Source organism: Corvus brachyrhynchos, unplaced genomic scaffold (assembly GCF_000691975.1).
Source record: "Corvus brachyrhynchos isolate BGI_N302 unplaced genomic scaffold, ASM69197v1 scaffold101, whole genome shotgun sequence".
Classification (NCBI taxonomy): Eukaryota; Metazoa; Chordata; class Aves; order Passeriformes; family Corvidae; genus Corvus; species Corvus brachyrhynchos.
In genome coordinates, this window is record NW_008237239.1 from 1,315,194 (window position 1) to 1,334,196 (window position 19,003).

Genomic DNA, 19,003 nt, shown 5'->3' on the forward strand with positions numbered 1-19,003 from the left:
AGGAATGTCAGTGAGTTTTATACAGCAATAATCGAGTTATGCCTGGGAAACAAATGGGAGGACAGACCATACGGAGGTGCCACAGAGCTGCATATAAATAAAACTTATTGGTAGTGAGGTCATGAGAGCAACTAGGAAAAGAGTACTATAGGAAGCACAGTAAAAATTTCAGCAGTGGGTTTTATTGTACTTTGCAGGCAGTGTTGGTTTGACTCTGGGCTTGGTTACTGACCGGCCATCTGAGGTCCAGAGCGACTCTTGGCTGGAGCTGGTGGTGCAGATGCTCTGGGGTGTCAGAGCGGGGTCCCACTGGCGGCTGTCCCTCAGGCTGGGTTGTCATGCGACTGCCTGTCTGTGCCTGCTGTACAGGTGAGAGGATGTTCTGCACAGCAAGTGTAGACAGGCAGACACATGACAACTCCGTCCAGCCAGTCCCTTGGAGCCATCGCCGCTGGTGTGCAACACTTTGTGCCAGTCCAGTTTGGGGGGGCATTTGTTGGGGGGAACACACATAACAGAATTAAACTTTAAAACATTGGCAGCTGCAGAACAAGAACAGAACTTGATTTTATTCAGAAAAGAAGCTTGTCGGTACATGAGTTATCATTGTGCTGACACATATCAGGGATGCGATTTCAACAGACTGGTCACACTGAACATTTGGAAAGCAAAAAGAACTGAAGCCATTGTTTATTTTATATGCAATTCATACAGGATTTTGCCTGCATATTGTACTCGCACATAGTAATTTAACCAGATGTTTTTACTCTTCATGGAAGCACAGAAATTCTGAAGTTCAAGATAAAGGATATGTTTATACAGTGCATATTTTCTAGGAGCAGATAAGTACAATAATCTGGGATGTTAAAAATAAAAATCTTTCTGTATATGTGGAGGCTGCCACTTGCACATTAACCCCATTATAGTGAATGTGCTGGGAGGAAAACTGGTTGCATTTTGTACCAATTTTGCTAATATGTGATAGCTGTACCTGTATTATATTCCTTTTAGTATTTTGATTTGCATGTTACTTCAATGTAGCTTTCTCTCAAAATCTGTACTGTCTAACAAGATAAATTAACCTCATAAAACTTCAGTAAGTTTTTTTCAGTTAAGTATAGACAATACTGTAGATTAAAAGCACGCAAATAGCATCATTTCACGTCACAAGATGTGCTACTTTGCTGAATTTTCACTATACAGAGTACACACAGTGACTGTATTCCAACTTTGCAGTGACATTTGCAACATCACTGGCATATTGTTTCAGAAGGTATAAAACACACTGGAACCTTAAAGGGGGAAAAGAATAACTGTAATTTTCTCTACAGATTAAATGTTTCTGGTTTATAATGGTGATCTTGAATATCTGTTGCTCACTAGTGCCACCATAGGTAAGCAACAAACTTGTGCTTTCAAACCCTTCTCAAACATATCCCATGCAGAATAGCAGCCAAACAAGTTTAAGTCCAGCCTGAAAACTGATTATAAAGGGATTAAATTACCAGACATTAAAGGTGGAGATAGTGCTGCGGTTTTATATGAGACTAATATGTAATTATTCAGGTGTTCTGTCTCTAATAATTTTGCCATAAAGAACAATGTGCATTTTAGTTAATATACAAATTGACTATACAAGTTAAGTTTATCAATTATATGTATAAATTTTCCTTGAACCTAACAAGATGGAATAAGATGTCTTAAATAAATGAATCAACCACAAAACTTGGGTAGCTAATTTAGACATGAAAAATTAATTCCAATACATTAAATAGTTTGTCTCTATAAAATGCTTACTTAATTTTTTGTAGCTCTAAGTAAAATTTTGAGAGTATGCTTTAAGTTGACATTTCTTCCTACCCACTTGACCATTTTGAAGAAAAACAGAAGTGGCAAATTAGAAGTATTTTTAAAACAAATGTAATACACTGATTGTTTCATAGATTTAATCAGATTTAACTGCTGCATTTAGTTGCTCAAGAAATGAAAATCTTTAGTCTGGAAGAAAATAAGGTCTCACTTTCTGTGTTATGGATCCTTCTCAAAATAACAAAGAATTGTACAGTCAAAATGACTGGCAACCTATAGTATAAAATACTGGAAGAACAGAAGTATGCATTTTCTATAATAGGTTTTCTATTAACAGCTGCTAGGGAAGTTGTGCTGGGAGGAAAGTCGTAAGTGGAAGGTTTGTGCCGTCTTTCTAATAACTGTACACAAGGAGAATTCATCAAAGAATCAGCAAAAAGCTTTACATCTCGAACAGAGGCAAGTTTATTTTCCCTTCAGTTAATGCATTGGGTGCTACATAACTAGATTAATATCTTCACTTGATTTTTATTTAAAAACTGAAATTCCTGGAAATTGTAAGTTAACTTGCTAAAAGGGCTTAACATTTTTTGTGCTGTGTCTGGTTGACACATTGAGTCAGTAAAGGGCTTGAGAATATTTTAGAATACTCATAACAAAAAAAAAATTCTTGTGATTGCCAATATTATATTCACAGAAACTTATGTTAAGGACATGACTTTAAATATTGGTACCTTGGAAACTGAATTGAGAATTGTATTCCCTCCAATAGTGATCAGGACTCTTTATTTAAGGGAAGGCTGTTATTTTTAGATACTGCTTTGCAGTGCTGTGTAAAATGCAGTACAGAACTACAGTAGAATAATTCAGGAAAGTTTCATTCTTAACTGTGGCATTTCCTGTTTTTTTGTAGGTTTAAACCTGACCCTTAATAGTATTTCAATTAAGATTTTTTTTTTTTCTAAATAAAGTACAGTTCAGGAAGCAAAGCCTTTTACAAGTAAAAGTAAAGTTATGCTCTTGATTAAAATTTATTTAAAAAACCCAACACACCAAAGTTTAGGGCTTTTCATTTTCCAATCTGCTTAACAGATTTTGATTGAAAGATTATAATGAACATTCTATGTAGAAGCCTGGAATTTTCATACAGGTATTTTGCTATTTTGGTTATAATATTTTCCACACAGAAATGATACTTGGGTGGTCTGGAGGCACAGTGAGAGTACAGGAAGGGGGGCAAGGAGCATGGGGAGGGTTGCAGTGTCTTTAGTGCTCTGAAAATACAGATGCACTGAATAGCACTGGGAATGGTAATAAAGAAGACAACATGCAGCTTAATGACAAGGCAGAAAAATGTGAAATGACATGGGTTTTTTTAAAGTAACTCATTTTTTTCACATTTGAATACTTATTTGATCTATATTTATTTCTGTAAAGTTAACTGACTTTCCCCCACCCTTCTCTCTCTTTTCCTTTTATTTTTAACATTAAAGGAATAGCTAGAAAAGGTTTGAAATATTGTCTTCCTCTTCCCTATTTTATTTTTTTGAGTGCACTTAAAAAAAATAAACTCCCTAAAGAAGAAAGAAAGTCCATTATATTGAAACACTCACCTATTTAAATGTTCTTACTGGCTTTAATTTGCTTTTTCTGTTTTTGTGCATTTTTTGGTAATATATATCAGTTCATACAACAGGCTTAAGCATCGGTATTGTCCTGGCTTTAGAGATCTCTCACCATGATTAGTATGCATTGGGTCCTGCTAAATTTTTTTTATTCATTACTAAAAGTAATATTTGGTGGTATTTTGTTTTTTGAGGTTTTTTTTTCTTTTGAAATATTTACATGCAGCCTACTTGTGTTTGTTGACATGCATATTTAAAGCCTCTTGTTTTGTAACTATTGAAATCTCTTCTCTGTGACTATGATCAACTAGAAATTGTTTCAACTAAACCAGCAGTGTTTTAAGAACCGCAGAATCATTTAATTCACTTTAAAAATGTTTTGATTACTGAGCTGAGGTTGATATACTTCCTTATTCATTCCTAACAATACAGCCTTTCTTTCCATATCTGTTGCTTTGCACACTGCATTTCCCCCCCGCCTCCTTTCCAAGCCCCATGCCAAGGGGGCCTCCTCGATCTCAGCCTTACAGTCTAAAAATGTAACTTTGAAGAGTCATGGGTGTATGGGAGGGGAATCACTTCCTAAATCCAGAAAGGTCATTTAAAATAAAGATTAGTGCAAATAATGGACTAGAGATAAGAGAAACACTCGTTCCATATGTTTCCATCGTCCTTGCTTATTTAGCAAAAGTTAACACAGGCTATCTGCAACACTGTTTTCATGGAGAGCCTATTATTCCCTGGATAACAGCATTTCCTTCCTTAATTTCTAGATCAGAATTATAAAAAGAAAAGTAGCTTTGCAAGTAAGCATGAGATAGAAAAAAATATTTGCAAATGATTATATTCCCCTTGAAAGCAAAACTGAGTGAGTTTCTTAACAAGATTTGGAAACATTTTTCTACTGCTTAAGCAAAATCTAAGTCATAAAACTTTTCAGATTTGCTATGCCTAAACCAGCAATCATACTTAGAGAAATATTAATGCTGGTTTGACTCTAGTTCCACTCCTTTAATTTCTTCCTGTCGCTTCAGATTTTCCCTTAATAACCACATATAATTGTGTGTTGTAACTCCACTTTTAAGCAGAACGAGAATAAAATTCCATCTACTCATACTATAATGGATAAAACCCCACTAAATTAATCCCAAAAATAATCTTCTACAAAAAAAAAAAGAGAGGCTGAATAACTTACAAGTGTATATATACATTAAAAAAGACTTCTTTTGGTCAAAAGACGTAAGTTTTGCTGGGAGACAGAGGGAAATGATAGTGCTAGTCCTTGCTTTGTAAGCTTTAAGGCAGCCAGTCCAGGCACCATCACACTAACACTACATGACCAATTCTCCCCAATAATTCCTCTATTGATTATCGAAGGAACAGTGGAAAAGGTCATCATAATATACAGATTTTTTTGGTTTTGTTTTTAAAAAGTATAGCATCAAGGCTGTCTAAAATACAACACGCATTCTGCTAAATTGGCTGGTTATAATACTAATGGCTGCATATTTATGCTAATTCTTTTTACAGTATAGCTATTCCAAGCCTTCCTGGCAATAATGCGCACCATATAGGTGGGATTTTTTTCTGGTTGCAGTAGTTTGTTACTACTGTTAACTTTAGGGGAGCTGACTCTGGAGTTCGGCTGGTATCAAATTGCAGCCCAGACTTTTTGTATTATTTTGTCCATGGGGATTTCATTCAGCCTGAGGGTTTTTTTCCCCTACCAGGACAGCTGGAAATTCACCAAAGCAAACTTCTGCATTCGTTTACAAATTCCATTTTTATCAGTGGGATTCAGGACAAAGTACTTATTATTTTGAATGGTAGAAGAATTATCAGCGATTCAAAGTATACATGAGAGCGGCAACAATCAGTCGGTCCTGATCACTCCCATGCAATGTCCAGCCAGGTATTGGGTTGGAAACCTCTTTCTTCTCTTTTATTTATTGATTGATTTTTTTTCCATCACATCCTGAACTTTAAGAGGTAAATTTTCCTGACAGTCAAAGGTTTTGTATTCTACATGGCAGCAGCCTGGCATGGTGTAGTCACTTTTTCTATGGTTCCCCTCCCAGTTTTCATTAGCACATATAGCATAAGTTACTTGCAAAGTTTCAACTGCATATAAAAAACTAAATACAGTTTTCTCAGAGGTGATATATTATATTTTACAATAATTTAAAACATTATTCATGCATTCTTTTCTATTATTTTATTACTTTAAGCAAAAATAATTTTTTAAAATTGATCTTCAGATCATAGATCGTAACAGGAGCTATTCAGAACACACACTTCTAGCAAACCTAAGATAAAAAAATATATACGCCTTAAATATTTATACTGACGGCTACAAGTTAAAAAACCCATTAAATTTACCTTTTTAGTTTGTGGGGGGGAAAAAAAGGCTTTATTTTAAGTTAAAAAAAATTAATAAAAAAGAAATGACCGACTTTAACTTTACTGTTGTACACTTCTCTAGGTAGTGTACCTCTAGGTAATATACCTCTCTCATTTCTTGCATGGGTTTTAGTGCACCATCAGAGCTCCATCTTTCTTGCAGTGATGACTGGAGGAAGGGGGGAGGGGAGTCACCTAGGTTCGCCAGGTCATAGGCCAGGTGTTCTTCCAAAGTAGGCCTTACCAGAATGTCTTCCCCGCTTTATTCTGAAGTCCTCCTTTTTCACAGTGTCCCTTAGCGTTTCTTATTCCCTAGTGTGCAAAACCTGTGAAGAAAAATACTGTATATGAGATCTGAAAGGAGCAGTGAGGGTCTTCTCCTTGGCAATAGCAACTTGCGTCCCCAATAGTCCATGCCGCTGCTTTCCCTTGCCCAGTCTAACCAATGTGCAGACTACTGTACAACAGCATTGTCCTGAACAGGTAGTCTGAACACTGGGGCGACGGAGCAGGATCTCCGGACGCGTCTATTTATTTATTTTAAATCCTCTTTTAGTCTCGGGGAAAAACTGCCTTCCTGCATCACGGGTTGTGCTCGGCTCTCCCTCACACTCTGCAGCACTCACTGAAACACACTGAAGTGCTGTGATTTCCAGTCTTGACGTGGCACATTTGCAGCAGACTGGGGATCTGGCAATGAATTTAGGACCAGGAAAAGGGGGAGGGCTGGGCCTGAGAGTCCATATATGGGATGATGTCACCCTGGGGAGGTTTGGGTATGCACTGTGCCGCTGGTGAGACCGCTAGAATTGCCTGCTCTCAGACATGGGTCTGTGTATAAAATGGTACCAGATGTTTTAGTGTAATGTTAAGCAGTCATTTCATCTTCAGGCCAGATTTTTTTCTTCAACTGGGCAGGAAGTGGGCCCCAGTATGGAAAAGCTGTAAAAAGTCAAGATGTACAGTTTCACTGCAGCCAACAGAGAGCGAGTTAATGTAGACGCAGAATTTGCTCTTTTGTGAAGGCTGAAAAACCGAATTTATAAAAAAGATTTTGCTCGGGAAGCTAATGTAATAAGCCAGTGCTTATTTTCTTTCTTTTTAATGACTCTAGTTGTGCTTTTCTATTTTGGCATTTCAGACCAAGAAAAGGGCAAATAGGTTCATTTTTTCTTGGAACTGTCAGCGGCATGCAGGCTGCCGAGACTTGAACAGTAATTAGAGTTACTTCCTGAAAGTGAAGCCCCCATGAAAAGTCTGGAGAAATGTTCTTTGTCATAGCCTCTACATGAGTAATTAGTTCCACATGTGGCCTTCCTATTTCCCTTCAGCTATTTTGGCTGGCTGGTTGAATACTTTGCTATAGCTCAAGACTTAAAGAAGCTTTAAAGTTTTCATTTCAAGCATCCACTGTGAAAATAGCTATTTCTGGTGTCATAATAAATTGCTTCTGGTAGATCAGTGCTATTAGGCCTGGCATTGTTTTTCACTGGTAACCCTGCTGGTCCCATTTTTCTTTTAATGGTGCTTGGTGGAATTATTCTGCTGAATTTTATCTTTGATGTTTACCAGATCTGTTGAATTTTGCCAAGTATGACTTTACCGTAGATTTTAAGATATTCTCCCCACAGGCAACTAGCCTTGTTCTCCGGTAAATTTTTTTCTTTGTTGCTCATTCTGTTGAATCTAAGTGTTGTACTTAGATTGATTTTGTTGTGTGAGGTTTTTGTCTTTTTTTAATCTGCCTTAGCCCATGGTCTAACACAACCGCTAACAGAGTAAGTTCGCTCTTCTCAAGTCAAACCTGGAGGTGATTGTGTCTGGGTCTGGATGTGCACTGTATGGAATTGTTGCCAGTAGTTATTTTTCTGCCTGGAATTCTGAGGAAAATGTCAGTATCTTGAGAGGTAGATCTTCACCAACTTCTGGACATGAATGTATATAAATCTAAATGTGTGCTGCGATGAGCTCTGGCGTCCTAAATAACTTATGCAGGATTTATTTCTTCTTAGGTGATGGCAGACTCTGAGAGAGGCGTAGTTCCTAGAGGTGCGCACAGGGTAGGTTGCAGAACTCTCACATCAGGGAGAATGAATGCAACAAACTTGGATGCCAGGGAATTTGGAATTGGAGTCTCAATCCAATGAAAAGGAGAAGTGACCTTACGCCAGCTTTGTGGTGGTGGCAGGGCAAGCACTGAATGTCTGTTACAGAATGCGCATCCTCCCATTCTCCCATTTGGATCACAGGGAACTAATGTGTGTCCAAGCAATGCTGAGGTTCCTTGTTTAATTAGCAGAGGTAGAGGTTTGAAGAGGTTTAATGTGAAGCGTGCTTCACTTAAAACCAGCAACAAGTGTGTCAGAGAAAGTGGGTTGGTGGGCAAGGGCTTTTAAAGATAAAACTGTTACAAGGGAGAAAGTAGAGCACACCATGGATAAACCAGGAGGGCTCCCTGTCTGCGTATCACTGCATGTGTAGGGACTGGCTTTTTTATTATATTCCCACTTGGCGCTTGCCTTGTGGAAGAAGAATACAATTTTGGAAAGACTGAGTGGTGATTTTTGTGAGTGGGACTCTCAGTGGAGTGGTCAGATTTTCCCCAGTGAGGAACTGTCAGAGATTAATTACTGCATGTGTCACCAAGAGCAAGAAATTATGTTGTCAAGGAAAGACAGTGTTCCAGGGGTCTTCTTTCCACACCAACAGAAAGGGACATAGGCTGAATAAAATGGAAGGCAAAACATTAATGAACCAAGCAGGTTTAGGGCTGAGGGAAGTAAAGTTTGGAGTCTTGCTGCCAAGTGCAGCAGCATTAGTCTGTGAGCTTTTCACGAGATGGTTAAATAGAACCAGAATAGCTCCCCACACTGGGGCCTGGAAATTCATTCCCTGTAAGTTTTGTTTCCTGGCAAAAGCAGAGCTTCAGAGGAATGAAGGAGAAAAACAAGGGGTTTGGGTTGTTCTGGGTGCCCAGGATGATGCTAAAGCCTTGTTGGGGAGAAACTCTAATACAGTGCAAAGCTATTCAGACCTCTAATGCACTTTTTCTTTCCTTTGTAAGGGCTGCTCAGCTGGTTACACGCATCTGTGTTAGATGTCTAGACGAAATCCCTCCTTTTCCACTTGATCTCTGTTTGGAAAAGAATAGGCCCAAGAAGCCATTGACATTTCCATTCCTTCTGATACCAAGTTCAGACTAGACTTGAAATATTTGAAATCTTTCACTAAATAGCTCCCCATCTCTGCAGTGAGGTTTGAACTGCTTCCTATCAATTTCCAAGGCTCTCCTGTATTTTCAGCCATCACAGCAGCAGCATGGCAGGCTGCTTTTGTGGTTGCAGTAATCTGCACTCAGAGAGTCAGTATCAATAATAAACTGTTACCCATAGTTTATCCTAAGTGCCTTCCAAAGGTAGTGATAAACTTTCATTTTTCACAAGTTTATCATCATGCTGACATTCCTGTCATGCTGTGCCTATGAACTCAGCCCCGTGATTAAATTATTTTCCACAAGCCAACAATATTCTTTGATTTTTAACTTGGAGGAAACTAAGGATTTTGAGAAGTCCAACTTCTTCATTAATGCTTATTTGGAGGATCACTATGAAAAAGAAAATAGCTGTATTTCTGCTAGATTGTTTTCTTTTCCTGGCAGACAGCAGTGTAGTGCCAAGCCATTCTTCATACTGAATGGGATGGACATCTTTGAAATGGTCATGGGTAGCACAGGAGCTATGTGCTTCTTGTTTGTAAAATGTCCCAGACTGCATTTACACCAGTGAAGTGGCTGAAGTGCCATTAGTGTGCATTTCTGCATTAAAAAGTTACTGTAGAAAGTGTCTGGACAATTGTAAATTTTATATCTCTTTGTAAAAGCTCTAGATATGATCCAGGGAATTCCAGAAGAGTAAGTGGCATGTCTGCAGTTGATAAATGAGTTGAAATAATAGCAGGCAATTGAACATAGCTATTTTTGAAATTCTCAAAGAGAAAGTTGTCTGCCATGATTTGCTGTAGCTTTTTTTGCACGTCCAGCCGCAAAGGTTAACCCTTTTTGGCACTCAATAAGCTAAATCATGATTTAAGGGATTAAAAATAGGTAGGCATACGATACAGGGAACAGTATGAGCAGGCTGTCAGTGCCATCAGAGCAAAAACCCCTGCAAAACTACCTCCAGGGTCTATTTTGGAGCTGAGTGAACAAAGTGAGTAGAGAATTAAATGCCAGTGAGAGTGAACAAATGCAGTCTCAATTGTGTTCACTTTTATCCAGAATGCATGGGGTATGGATGCAAGAAGGAAGATAAGGATAATGTAGGGACAGAAGAGGTGAGGATGGAGGAAGCAGCAGCACATGAGGCGAGAGTATCTGATTCTTGCTTCTGTCGCGTTTGTGACCTTTCTGTTCATGAATATCACTTAAGGTTGGGCACGGTCTAATGCAGTCTTGCAATCCTGTTGTTTCTTGGTCTTCCACTGTGATCAGACCCTTTTTTTAATTTTAAATTTACAAAAAAGAAAATTTGTCCCTTAGCAATATTGTTGCTTCTGGCCAATGCATGTAGGCATGATTTGTGCTTTCAAGCAGCTCTGCCCATTGTTATGAGAACATGGTATTGAAGTGTGGTGCTCATTTTGAGCTTGTACCATCATCCTCATGTGTTGATTTTAGCATTATTCATAGTGTCGGAAAAGACTGTGAGGGTGGCAGGAGTTTAGCAGTGCTAACTGAAGCCCCCTTTGGTTGGGACTCCTCTGTGAAGGTTATATGACTGCTCAGAGCCACATCTATGTGCCTCACAGTTTTCCAAACAGTCTGGTCTCAGTATTTCAGTAAGTGATTTGATCTTTTATAAATTAGTTTAGTACAGCTCTGGATAATGTTCCAACCTAATGCCCCTCTGTTGTGTAGTTCCTGTAACACATAATGGACTGGTGAAAACCATAGTCTCTAAACACTATATTCCCTGTTCCCAGTCCTTTTTTCCTTCCTCTATCTCATATCGCTTGTCCCCCTGTCCTTTCCCTTCTCATCAGACATGTAGTTTGGATGCTTTAGGATATTTAGTTTTTCACCTACTCTTTCACCTTTCTCTGCCCAGTTCCACATTTCTGCTCTATGTGCTTTGTCTCAAACTTCATTTAGGTTTATGGGAGAGACGTGAATGGGGAGAAGGCAAAACTGGAAGGGCTCAGATCAGTTATTTTGGGCATCTAACTGAGATGAAGTTCCTAACAACCATCTTCAGGAGCCTGTGTTTCCTTTATCTTTGGTGTGCAGGGGACAATTCAGCACCTCTCAGGTGGACATCTATAGTGAGCCACTGCTCATTTCTGTCCTTACAGCTGTGAGGAAACCAACAGGAGGTTCTATACTGATGTCACTTCTTTTTGCCTCATTAGCAGTCTGGTTATATCCACCCTGGTTGTAATATGTGCATCACTTTGTGGTCTGTATTGTTCAGCATTTTTTTTGCCTTTCTAGCCAGTGGTCGAAGTTTATCAATTAATAATCTGAAATGTTAGAAAAGAACCAGTGTGCTACAGAGCAGGTATTTTCATATACAGGTGACTTGGTGCTCACTGTGCATTTTTCAGCTTCAATTGTGTGTATACACTCATGCTGATATTTGCATATCCAAACTCTGATATTTGGATAGTAAATTGGTTTGGGGGAGCCATGTGTGCTCAGCACAGGGGTAACAAGTGATTATAATGACTGGCAATGTTTAGATTGCATATAGGTTATTTCATTCTTCCCTGCTGAAAAAAAAGTAGCTGCCTTGAATTGTTGTGGCCTTAATGGGAGGCATCCTCTCTGCCTGTCATGTTTTTCTTCAGGAAAAGAACAGGATATGGAATAGCTTTGACATTTCCTTAGTCATTGCTTACTCATACACAACACACAATTAGTGGGGATGCAAAATTAGCTGAGCTAAGTTAATTTTCAGAGCATTGGTGAAGAGCACGATATGCCCTGGATTAACACTGTCCTCTTTCTTGGCTGCTGTGATCTCCTCAACTGTGTTTTAGCCCTGAAGCACGTTAGTGTTAAGCTTTTGGACCCTTTATAAAACCCAGATGTGCAGCTGAATCAAGTGTTCCTTTTCCCCACTCAGGCTCAAATGTTTCAGTCAGGTTACCACATCACTGGAATAGCATTGCATCTCTCACAGGAGATGTCACTTCTGCTACAGAGTGGTTGTAGTATTCAGTAAAGCAAAATAACTGCACAGTAAGGGGGTGCATTTGAGGGAATGTAGGAGCTTGTTGTTTACTGCTTAATGAAAGCCAGGATATATAATGGATAAACTTGTAGTGTTTTATGTTTCTTTTTCCATTCTGTTCTAGAAAAAATTCTCTTTGAAAAGAGAACTGCCTGGGTGACTGAAAAAAGTGTATACTTTCTAGAAGTTTCTAGTCCAAAATTGTGTGTCTTGTTGGGTTTAAACTGCTGGTTTTGTCTAATTAGACTTCGGGGTTTGATTTACCCCTCAGAAATATTTTTATGAACATTCTTTCTTCTGCCCAACTAAGAGACAGTTTGTTGTTACTTTTGTGGGTTTTTTTCTGGCAAAACTTTGTGTTGCAGCTATTTCTATGTTTCAGTAACATAATACACTCTGGGGGCAGATCTTGGAGATCTTTGACTCTAATGAATACGAGTCATGTGAGAGCAAATACATGATTTATTGCATGAGTATATTTTTGATAGTAATGCCTGGAGATGTTTTTAGTGGGGGGAAGGGAGATCAAGAAAGAGAAGGATGCAGTTGAAAGAAATTAGTGGCAAAGTGATGTTAACTCTCACCTCAGTTCAAGCCTGTGGTTTGCAATTCCAACATTTTGAATGATCCCAAAACAAAAGCATCCATCCTTTTCACATTTAAGAGCAATCTTAAGGGAATTGTGTTGTAGAAGCAGATCTTAAAATGAACACCAGCAATATTGCTCAGGGCCTGTAAAACTGAAATCCATTTCTTCTAGTATTTATTGTCTTTGGCAGGACTATTATCCTCTCTTTATATTAACTGCTGCGTGAAGTGTCGTCTTTGTCTTGCCAAAACTTCTGTTCATAACATAATTTATTCATAGGTTTCATGCTTTTGATAAAGACTTAACAATAACGAGCCAGGTTCTGGAATGTGAACCAGTGAGTTCCTTTCCTGAGGCTGAATGCAGCAATCTGTCGTTTGTGCTGTGCAGAGATGCAGACTGTGAGGTGAGGTGACTGTCAAAGCTGCATTGCTGCAGCTCCATGAAATCTGTAACAGAACAACTTATCCTCTTTTATGAAATCTAAATCAGGTTTCCAAAGATTAGTAAGTGATATCCAAGGAGTAGTCATGTCTGACTTTTTCTGTAGGTATGAAGATTTAATCACTTACTCTTGCTGACTTAAATATGTAGACATAAGCATTTTAATTAGAATTAAAGGCCAACTTAAAAGCCTTTTGATTGCTCAAAGATTTTGAGATCTGATTTCTGCAAAAATTTCATGTGAACTGGTGAATGATAATGCTCTCAGGCATAGCTTACAACCTCCCTAAAACATTCAATATATTTCTTGAAGATGTGGGAAACAAAAGAGTTAATAGATCAACAGAATGTTATAATTTTTGTTGCATTGTCCCTAGTACTTATAGTTGCTTTTTTTATCAGTGTCTTCAAGGAAGAGAGGTTTCAAAATTCGTCATTACTACTCTATGTATATTCCAATTAAAAGAAACAGAAATTTTTGTCACTTGAGCTTCTGTGGCCAAAAGAGAGTTTGTGTCCTGCCTTCTTGGCAGTATGTGTTGGTTGTTCTTAGTCAGGTAAGCAAGGTATGATTTATCAGTTTAAAATCCTGATAAAGCTGAGCTACTAACAGACTTTCTCTGTTATTTACTTCACCTGTCTGCTTTACAACTATTTCAGTGTTTGACTTAGCTGTAGCTTTACATGCAGCGCAAGAAGACGTGTGTTTATCATGGCTTTGCTAATGCCTTCTTAGCAGTTGAGGCAAGATGTGTTCTAGAAACCTCCGAGCCATTGTGTTGGCCTGGTAGGCATTTCTTAGTATTTGACAACATCCAACCGCCTAAACTCACTGCAGCTACTAACCAGTAGTTTAGTAAAACATAAGTTCAGTCTTGTTATGTTCATAGTAGTTTCCTTTTCTCAAATTACTAAGCATTTTCAAATAGCTATGTAACTTCCAGAAAAATGAAGCAAGTTACTGAGAGTTTGAGAGATGGAGTCATGAGAGAGACGATGGAGAGCTTTTGAAGAGTTAAGTACCTTTCCTTGTGGATCATGTTAGACACAGGGGATGCTTTAAAAGTGTTAAGTCATGACAAACACTTCCATGGATGCCTCTTGGTTCACACTCTTTAGAGATCAGAAAGTTCTTCCCTGTCCCTTCAAGTGTTTGAAATCACAGCAATAACTTCACCTTTGCAGTACAGAACCCCAAAAGAAACAGTGTTCATTCTTTGAAGTCTGTGTTACTGCTTCAGTATGTTTTTCTGTGGGATATTTCATGACTCTTCTCTCCTTTCATGTTCTTGCAATGCTGATCTGTGCTCATCTGTGCTCTCAACTGACAGCAGCCATCACTGCGTATTGATCTGTTCCTTTTATGACAGCTTCATTCCAGGCCTTCCTTTTGCTGATGGAATGACTTTTCCTTGGATGTATAGAATTACCCCCTCTGCTGTCCAACTGAGTACTTCAACCTAAGAGAGCAAATACTTTATCCAAGCCTTTTATGTGTAACACTTAACCTCTTGAGGATCTGGTCTTGATTGAAAAACAAAACCTCCAGAACAGCCAACAACCCACCCACAGCTCTCTCTGGCTGCTTCCATGGGTAACACCCAAGATCACCTTGCCCCTATCACTGCTCACATTTCACATCTCTGCAGTGGTTCCCTTTGTTACTTTTACATGTGATATATGCATCTCAGTATATTCTGAAGACTGCCTAAAGTTTGGGGATGAAGTGGACAGCTCTGCTCTCTATTCCCTAATGGACCTTTAAGGTGTGTTTATTAAGTGTGTCTTTTCCTAAAGCCTTACAAAAGCATTTTTTGGTTGAGCACTGGACCAAAACATTGCCTTGTGTTGGGTTTTTTGTGGGAAATGTGGAAAATACAGAAGAAGCAGCAATTTTATGCATTTTAATGTTGCTTGGCATATAATTCACAAACACTATTCAGGTAGAGTGAGACCTGAAAATGCATTTAAAAGGGTAAAATCAAGAGAAAGCCAGGAAAATTATGAGTATGTATGCCTGAGATGCCTAAGGATGCCTCTGAAACTCTGCAACCAAACTGGTTTCACAAGCCTGATGAAGCCGAGCTTCTTTACAGCTAGAAAAGTTTACATACCTGCTGTACGTATTAAAAAAAACCCAAAAGACTTTGTAGTACAATATTATTTTCTAGTATTTTTCTTCTTCTCTATGCTTTTTCTGGACTACTTCAACAAGTGTTGTAATTGTTACTAGATTAACTTGTCTATCCCATAGGTTCCATCGTTCCAGCTCTTGTGACATGCAGCGTGTTTCATCCGTGTCAGATGGTTCCATTGAGGAGATCAGAAAACACCCTCGAGTCTTACAGCACTCCCCAGCCAGGCTGCAACCAAAGCACGTGGTGCAAGTTTAGCTTTTTGCATTCTCTTCCAAACCTCAGTTTTCAATGACCTTAGCAAAGACAGAGTGTCAAACAGCTGTGTCATGTTCTAATGCACAGAGGAAGAAGGTTTTCAGATTTTATACCTTGTAGACCAAGACTGGCTAAGAAACTCTAGGGAAATGTACTGGGTTATCCCACAGCTTCCCTCCACAGGTGGATCTGTATGTTTTTTGGCACTTAACAAAGGAAATATTTTACTGTAGACCTAACAGTAAAAATTAGTAAACTGAGAAGAATTATCGTGTATCTGAGAATCTTCTGAAGCAAATTCAGAGTTTGGAATGGTGAAAACTTGATAAAGCTGGGAAAAAGTAATTTGAAATAACTGTATGGAAATGGGAATAACCAATAGAAAGGTTTGTTCATGGAAATTTGGCTTTGTTTGGACATGAATTTAATGTAAAGACTCTGGGGTTAGAAGTTGTTGTCCCAAACCTTGAATACTTGGGTTTTTTCAACACCCTGATCTGGCTAGGTTTCAGGGTCAGCACTTAAGGATGTGAAGGTCTGAAGTGCCCGGTTAGTCTGGCACTGAGCTAATGGGGGATGCCAGTTCTGTTACATGATTTTAGAGCATGTGATGCTGTACAGATACCTTTCCATCTTAATTGGTGGGAAAAAAAGAAGTGCTTTCTTTTATATTCATATTTTTAATTTTTTTGTTAGTTTTCTACTGACTGCTTCTTTCCCCAGGTAACATTTTTCATTTTCATATATGTAAATATAAGGAGGCATAGAATCAGCAGAACTTTCTTTTCTTCTTTTAACATGTCAAAGAATTCTCAGCTCACAAGGCTCCCTCAGAAATAGGCCTGCAAACCAGGTAACCCCTGTGCTCTGGATTTTTCTCAACAGGCACATTAGTGCTGAGCACCTTTTAAAGCAGAGGCTGTCTCTGTCAGGCAAGATGTGTTCATCCCATACCTGTGCACATTCTCTCAAAGGCAAGATATTGCCAGATATTATTTTGCTGGGTTTTGCTTAACTCGGTCTTCGCTTCCACCTTGCAACTATGCACAACTTTAGTGTCTTGTCTTTACAGGGATCAGTGCTGTGTGGTTCTGATGTGCTTAACAAGTAGTGCTTTTGGGAACATTTTTCTACACAAACATCCCCTCCTACCTGGACTTTTACCTTGGGGAGGCAAAAGAGAAGGTGTTCCAGATTTTCTATTTTGTTTTTGCATCCCACTCATGCCTCACTTGAAGCCAATCTCTAAAAGGGATGAAATCCAAACAGTTGTTAACTCATAGAAACAACAAATGCATCTGACAAACAGCAGCTCATCATTCATTTTCATTCAGTGACACGGAAACCCCCAGAGAGTGGGGAAGAAGGAGCCTCCTGTTTTGCAAACCTCCTTTGGTGTCCGATAGAAACACGGCATCCTTGCCTTGATGTTTGGATGTCATCAGGAACTGCTGAGAATGCAAGAGGAAAAAAATTAGTTCAGGCTATGAGGAATAGGAGGAAAAGATGAGTTTTATGTAAACAAAGTCAGAAAAACTTTGGAAATAATTGTTTAAATCATCTAGGAAAGCTGGTGGAATGTCATAGTTATGGAGGCTTTTTGGCAGAAGTGGTATTTATTGGCTGGGTTTAGTTTAGCATGGAGAATGTCAACTAAGTATAAAGTTGTTAGTGCTGGAAAACCCTGCTGCAAAGAGGCATAAAATGCAGCAAGCTGTGTGGTGCACACCAAACCTGGTATGCCTGAAAACAGCAGGTTCACACAGACACAGCCAGCATCATTTGAGTGTGCATATTTTATATATACTGATTTATTACCTAGATCCAGTGGTACTTTCTAGGAATGATTTACCCTAACAAGATAGAGCCCAGACGGATTGCAGTGTTTTCATGCACAGAGTTGTCTCCTAACTCCTATGCTGACAAGATTCTGAAAGTGGACTTCAGACCCGGATTTGTGGAAGGGATTTCTTCGTTGACTCTCTATGAAACATTGCATGAAGGAAAATGGAAACCATATGCAATTCACTACACAGATCTGTTTTTCATTTAAATCTTTTCCTGTATTATATTTTCTGCTAGTAGAGGAGAGAGAAACAAACTGCTAGATGAATAGTATGGAGCTTAAAATGAAAGGAGTGTGGTTTCCTTTTTTTTTAAGTAAAGAAAAAATTTGATCAGCAGTATAATTTCGTGTAGGATTCTATATAGAAAGAAGATAATTTGTATATAATAGGTTGGAACATCTGTTAATTTAAGTCTTAGTGAATTGAATTGATATCATAGATCTGGGAGGGTGCTGAGTTAATAGAGCTGTACCTACACCGAGTGTAGGCACCACAATGTAAAAGTCTTGATGAACTCTGCACACAGAATGAAAATATGCAGTACTGTCTGATACTGTTCAAAACATCCTTGAGCTGGTGTGGAGTTGTGGAAAACTTCACCATCTCTGAAAAATCAGTGGATTTACTCAGAGTCTCAGGGTAGATTTACTCAGAGTCTTGGGTTTAGATTTTTTCACCTAGTTTTGAACAGAAGTTCAGTTTTTAAAAGTTCACTGAGACTCTTTAGTGCCGAGGTAGTCCCTTGGTTTTTTTGCACAGAATCTGGGCAAAGAAGCGCTGCAGGACAAATAAAATAGAGTACAGCACTTTAAACAAAGCTGAGCTTTTTCATGTATTGGATATGTTATACTTTGAGTTCAGTCTGTGAGTGAAGGACTTAACTGGCTTGAAAGGGAAGTTGTGAAGATCTTCTGCCTCTTGGACTTTTTGGAAGCTGTACAAAATGGAGCTCTTCAGTGATAATTACCAGGTGCTCAGCAATATGTATGTGCACGTGGTAAACACCTAGATTTGTCCAGGGATTTCAGGCTGTATTATCTGGCAGTGTAAACAGCATGGTAAGGAATCTTTGTTTGGTCAGGGTAGTAGTGAAAAGAGGAGATGAATCCCTAGGTCCAGTTTTCTTAGATTTCCAAGGAGAACATCTAAATCTGCTTGAAAAATAACAACACTATGATAAAGGGATATTGCAGACAGTCAGGAGTGTTTGTGCACGTCCTGTCAGCCTCACAGATTAAAGAAGGCTGAAGGACCAGTTTCAGTTGCTAGATGTCTTTAAAGAAACTTTCAGTGTTTTCATGTAACTATTACAACAATGCTAAAGCAGCTTCTGAGCAGTAGAAATGCACAGATCAAGCGACAGTACACACTTTATATGGTGAAGAACTGCACAAAGAGCCACTGAGCTCACCAAAGCCATTGGAGGGCCTTTGAGAAAGCCTCAGTGGATTGCAGGCTGATGATGCTGCTGTCATGCAGTTGGTTGAAATCTGTCTTGATTCAGTTACCAGCAAAGACCTGAAGGCACGTAAGGGCATAACCGAAAAGCAAGTCAGAAAAGCCACAAAATGTTTCTGCTGTTCTGTCAGTGTCGTACAACTCAAATGTTCTCTCAGAGTATTTGAATTCTGAGCAGGAAAAAAAATTGAAATGTGATTCAATGGAA

The 19,003-nt window shown here is 38.8% G+C and overlaps 1 protein-coding gene and 1 long non-coding RNA gene across 5 annotated transcripts in view; one reads left to right on the plus strand and one right to left on the minus strand.

Moving 5' to 3' along the window:
• Window positions 1–19,003, plus strand: part of DNM3 (dynamin 3) — a 143,813-nt gene that overhangs the window by 38,033 nt on the left and 86,777 nt on the right. The gene's annotated exons all lie outside the window — the stretch shown is intronic.
• Window positions 12,509–19,003, minus strand: part of LOC108445548 — a 16,309-nt gene continuing 9,814 nt past the window's right edge. Inside the window, exons 2-4 of one of the 4 annotated variants that reach the window (XR_001860435.1) lie at window positions 18,749–18,855; window positions 16,878–16,941; window positions 12,509–16,735 (exon numbers count right to left, since the gene is read on the minus strand). This is a non-coding gene — a long non-coding RNA (uncharacterized LOC108445548). Of the gene's footprint in view, window positions 16,942–18,748; window positions 18,856–19,003 lie in introns of all 4 variants that reach the window. The other 3 variants (XR_001860437.1, XR_001860436.1, XR_001860434.1) reach the window with 3 other exon arrangements.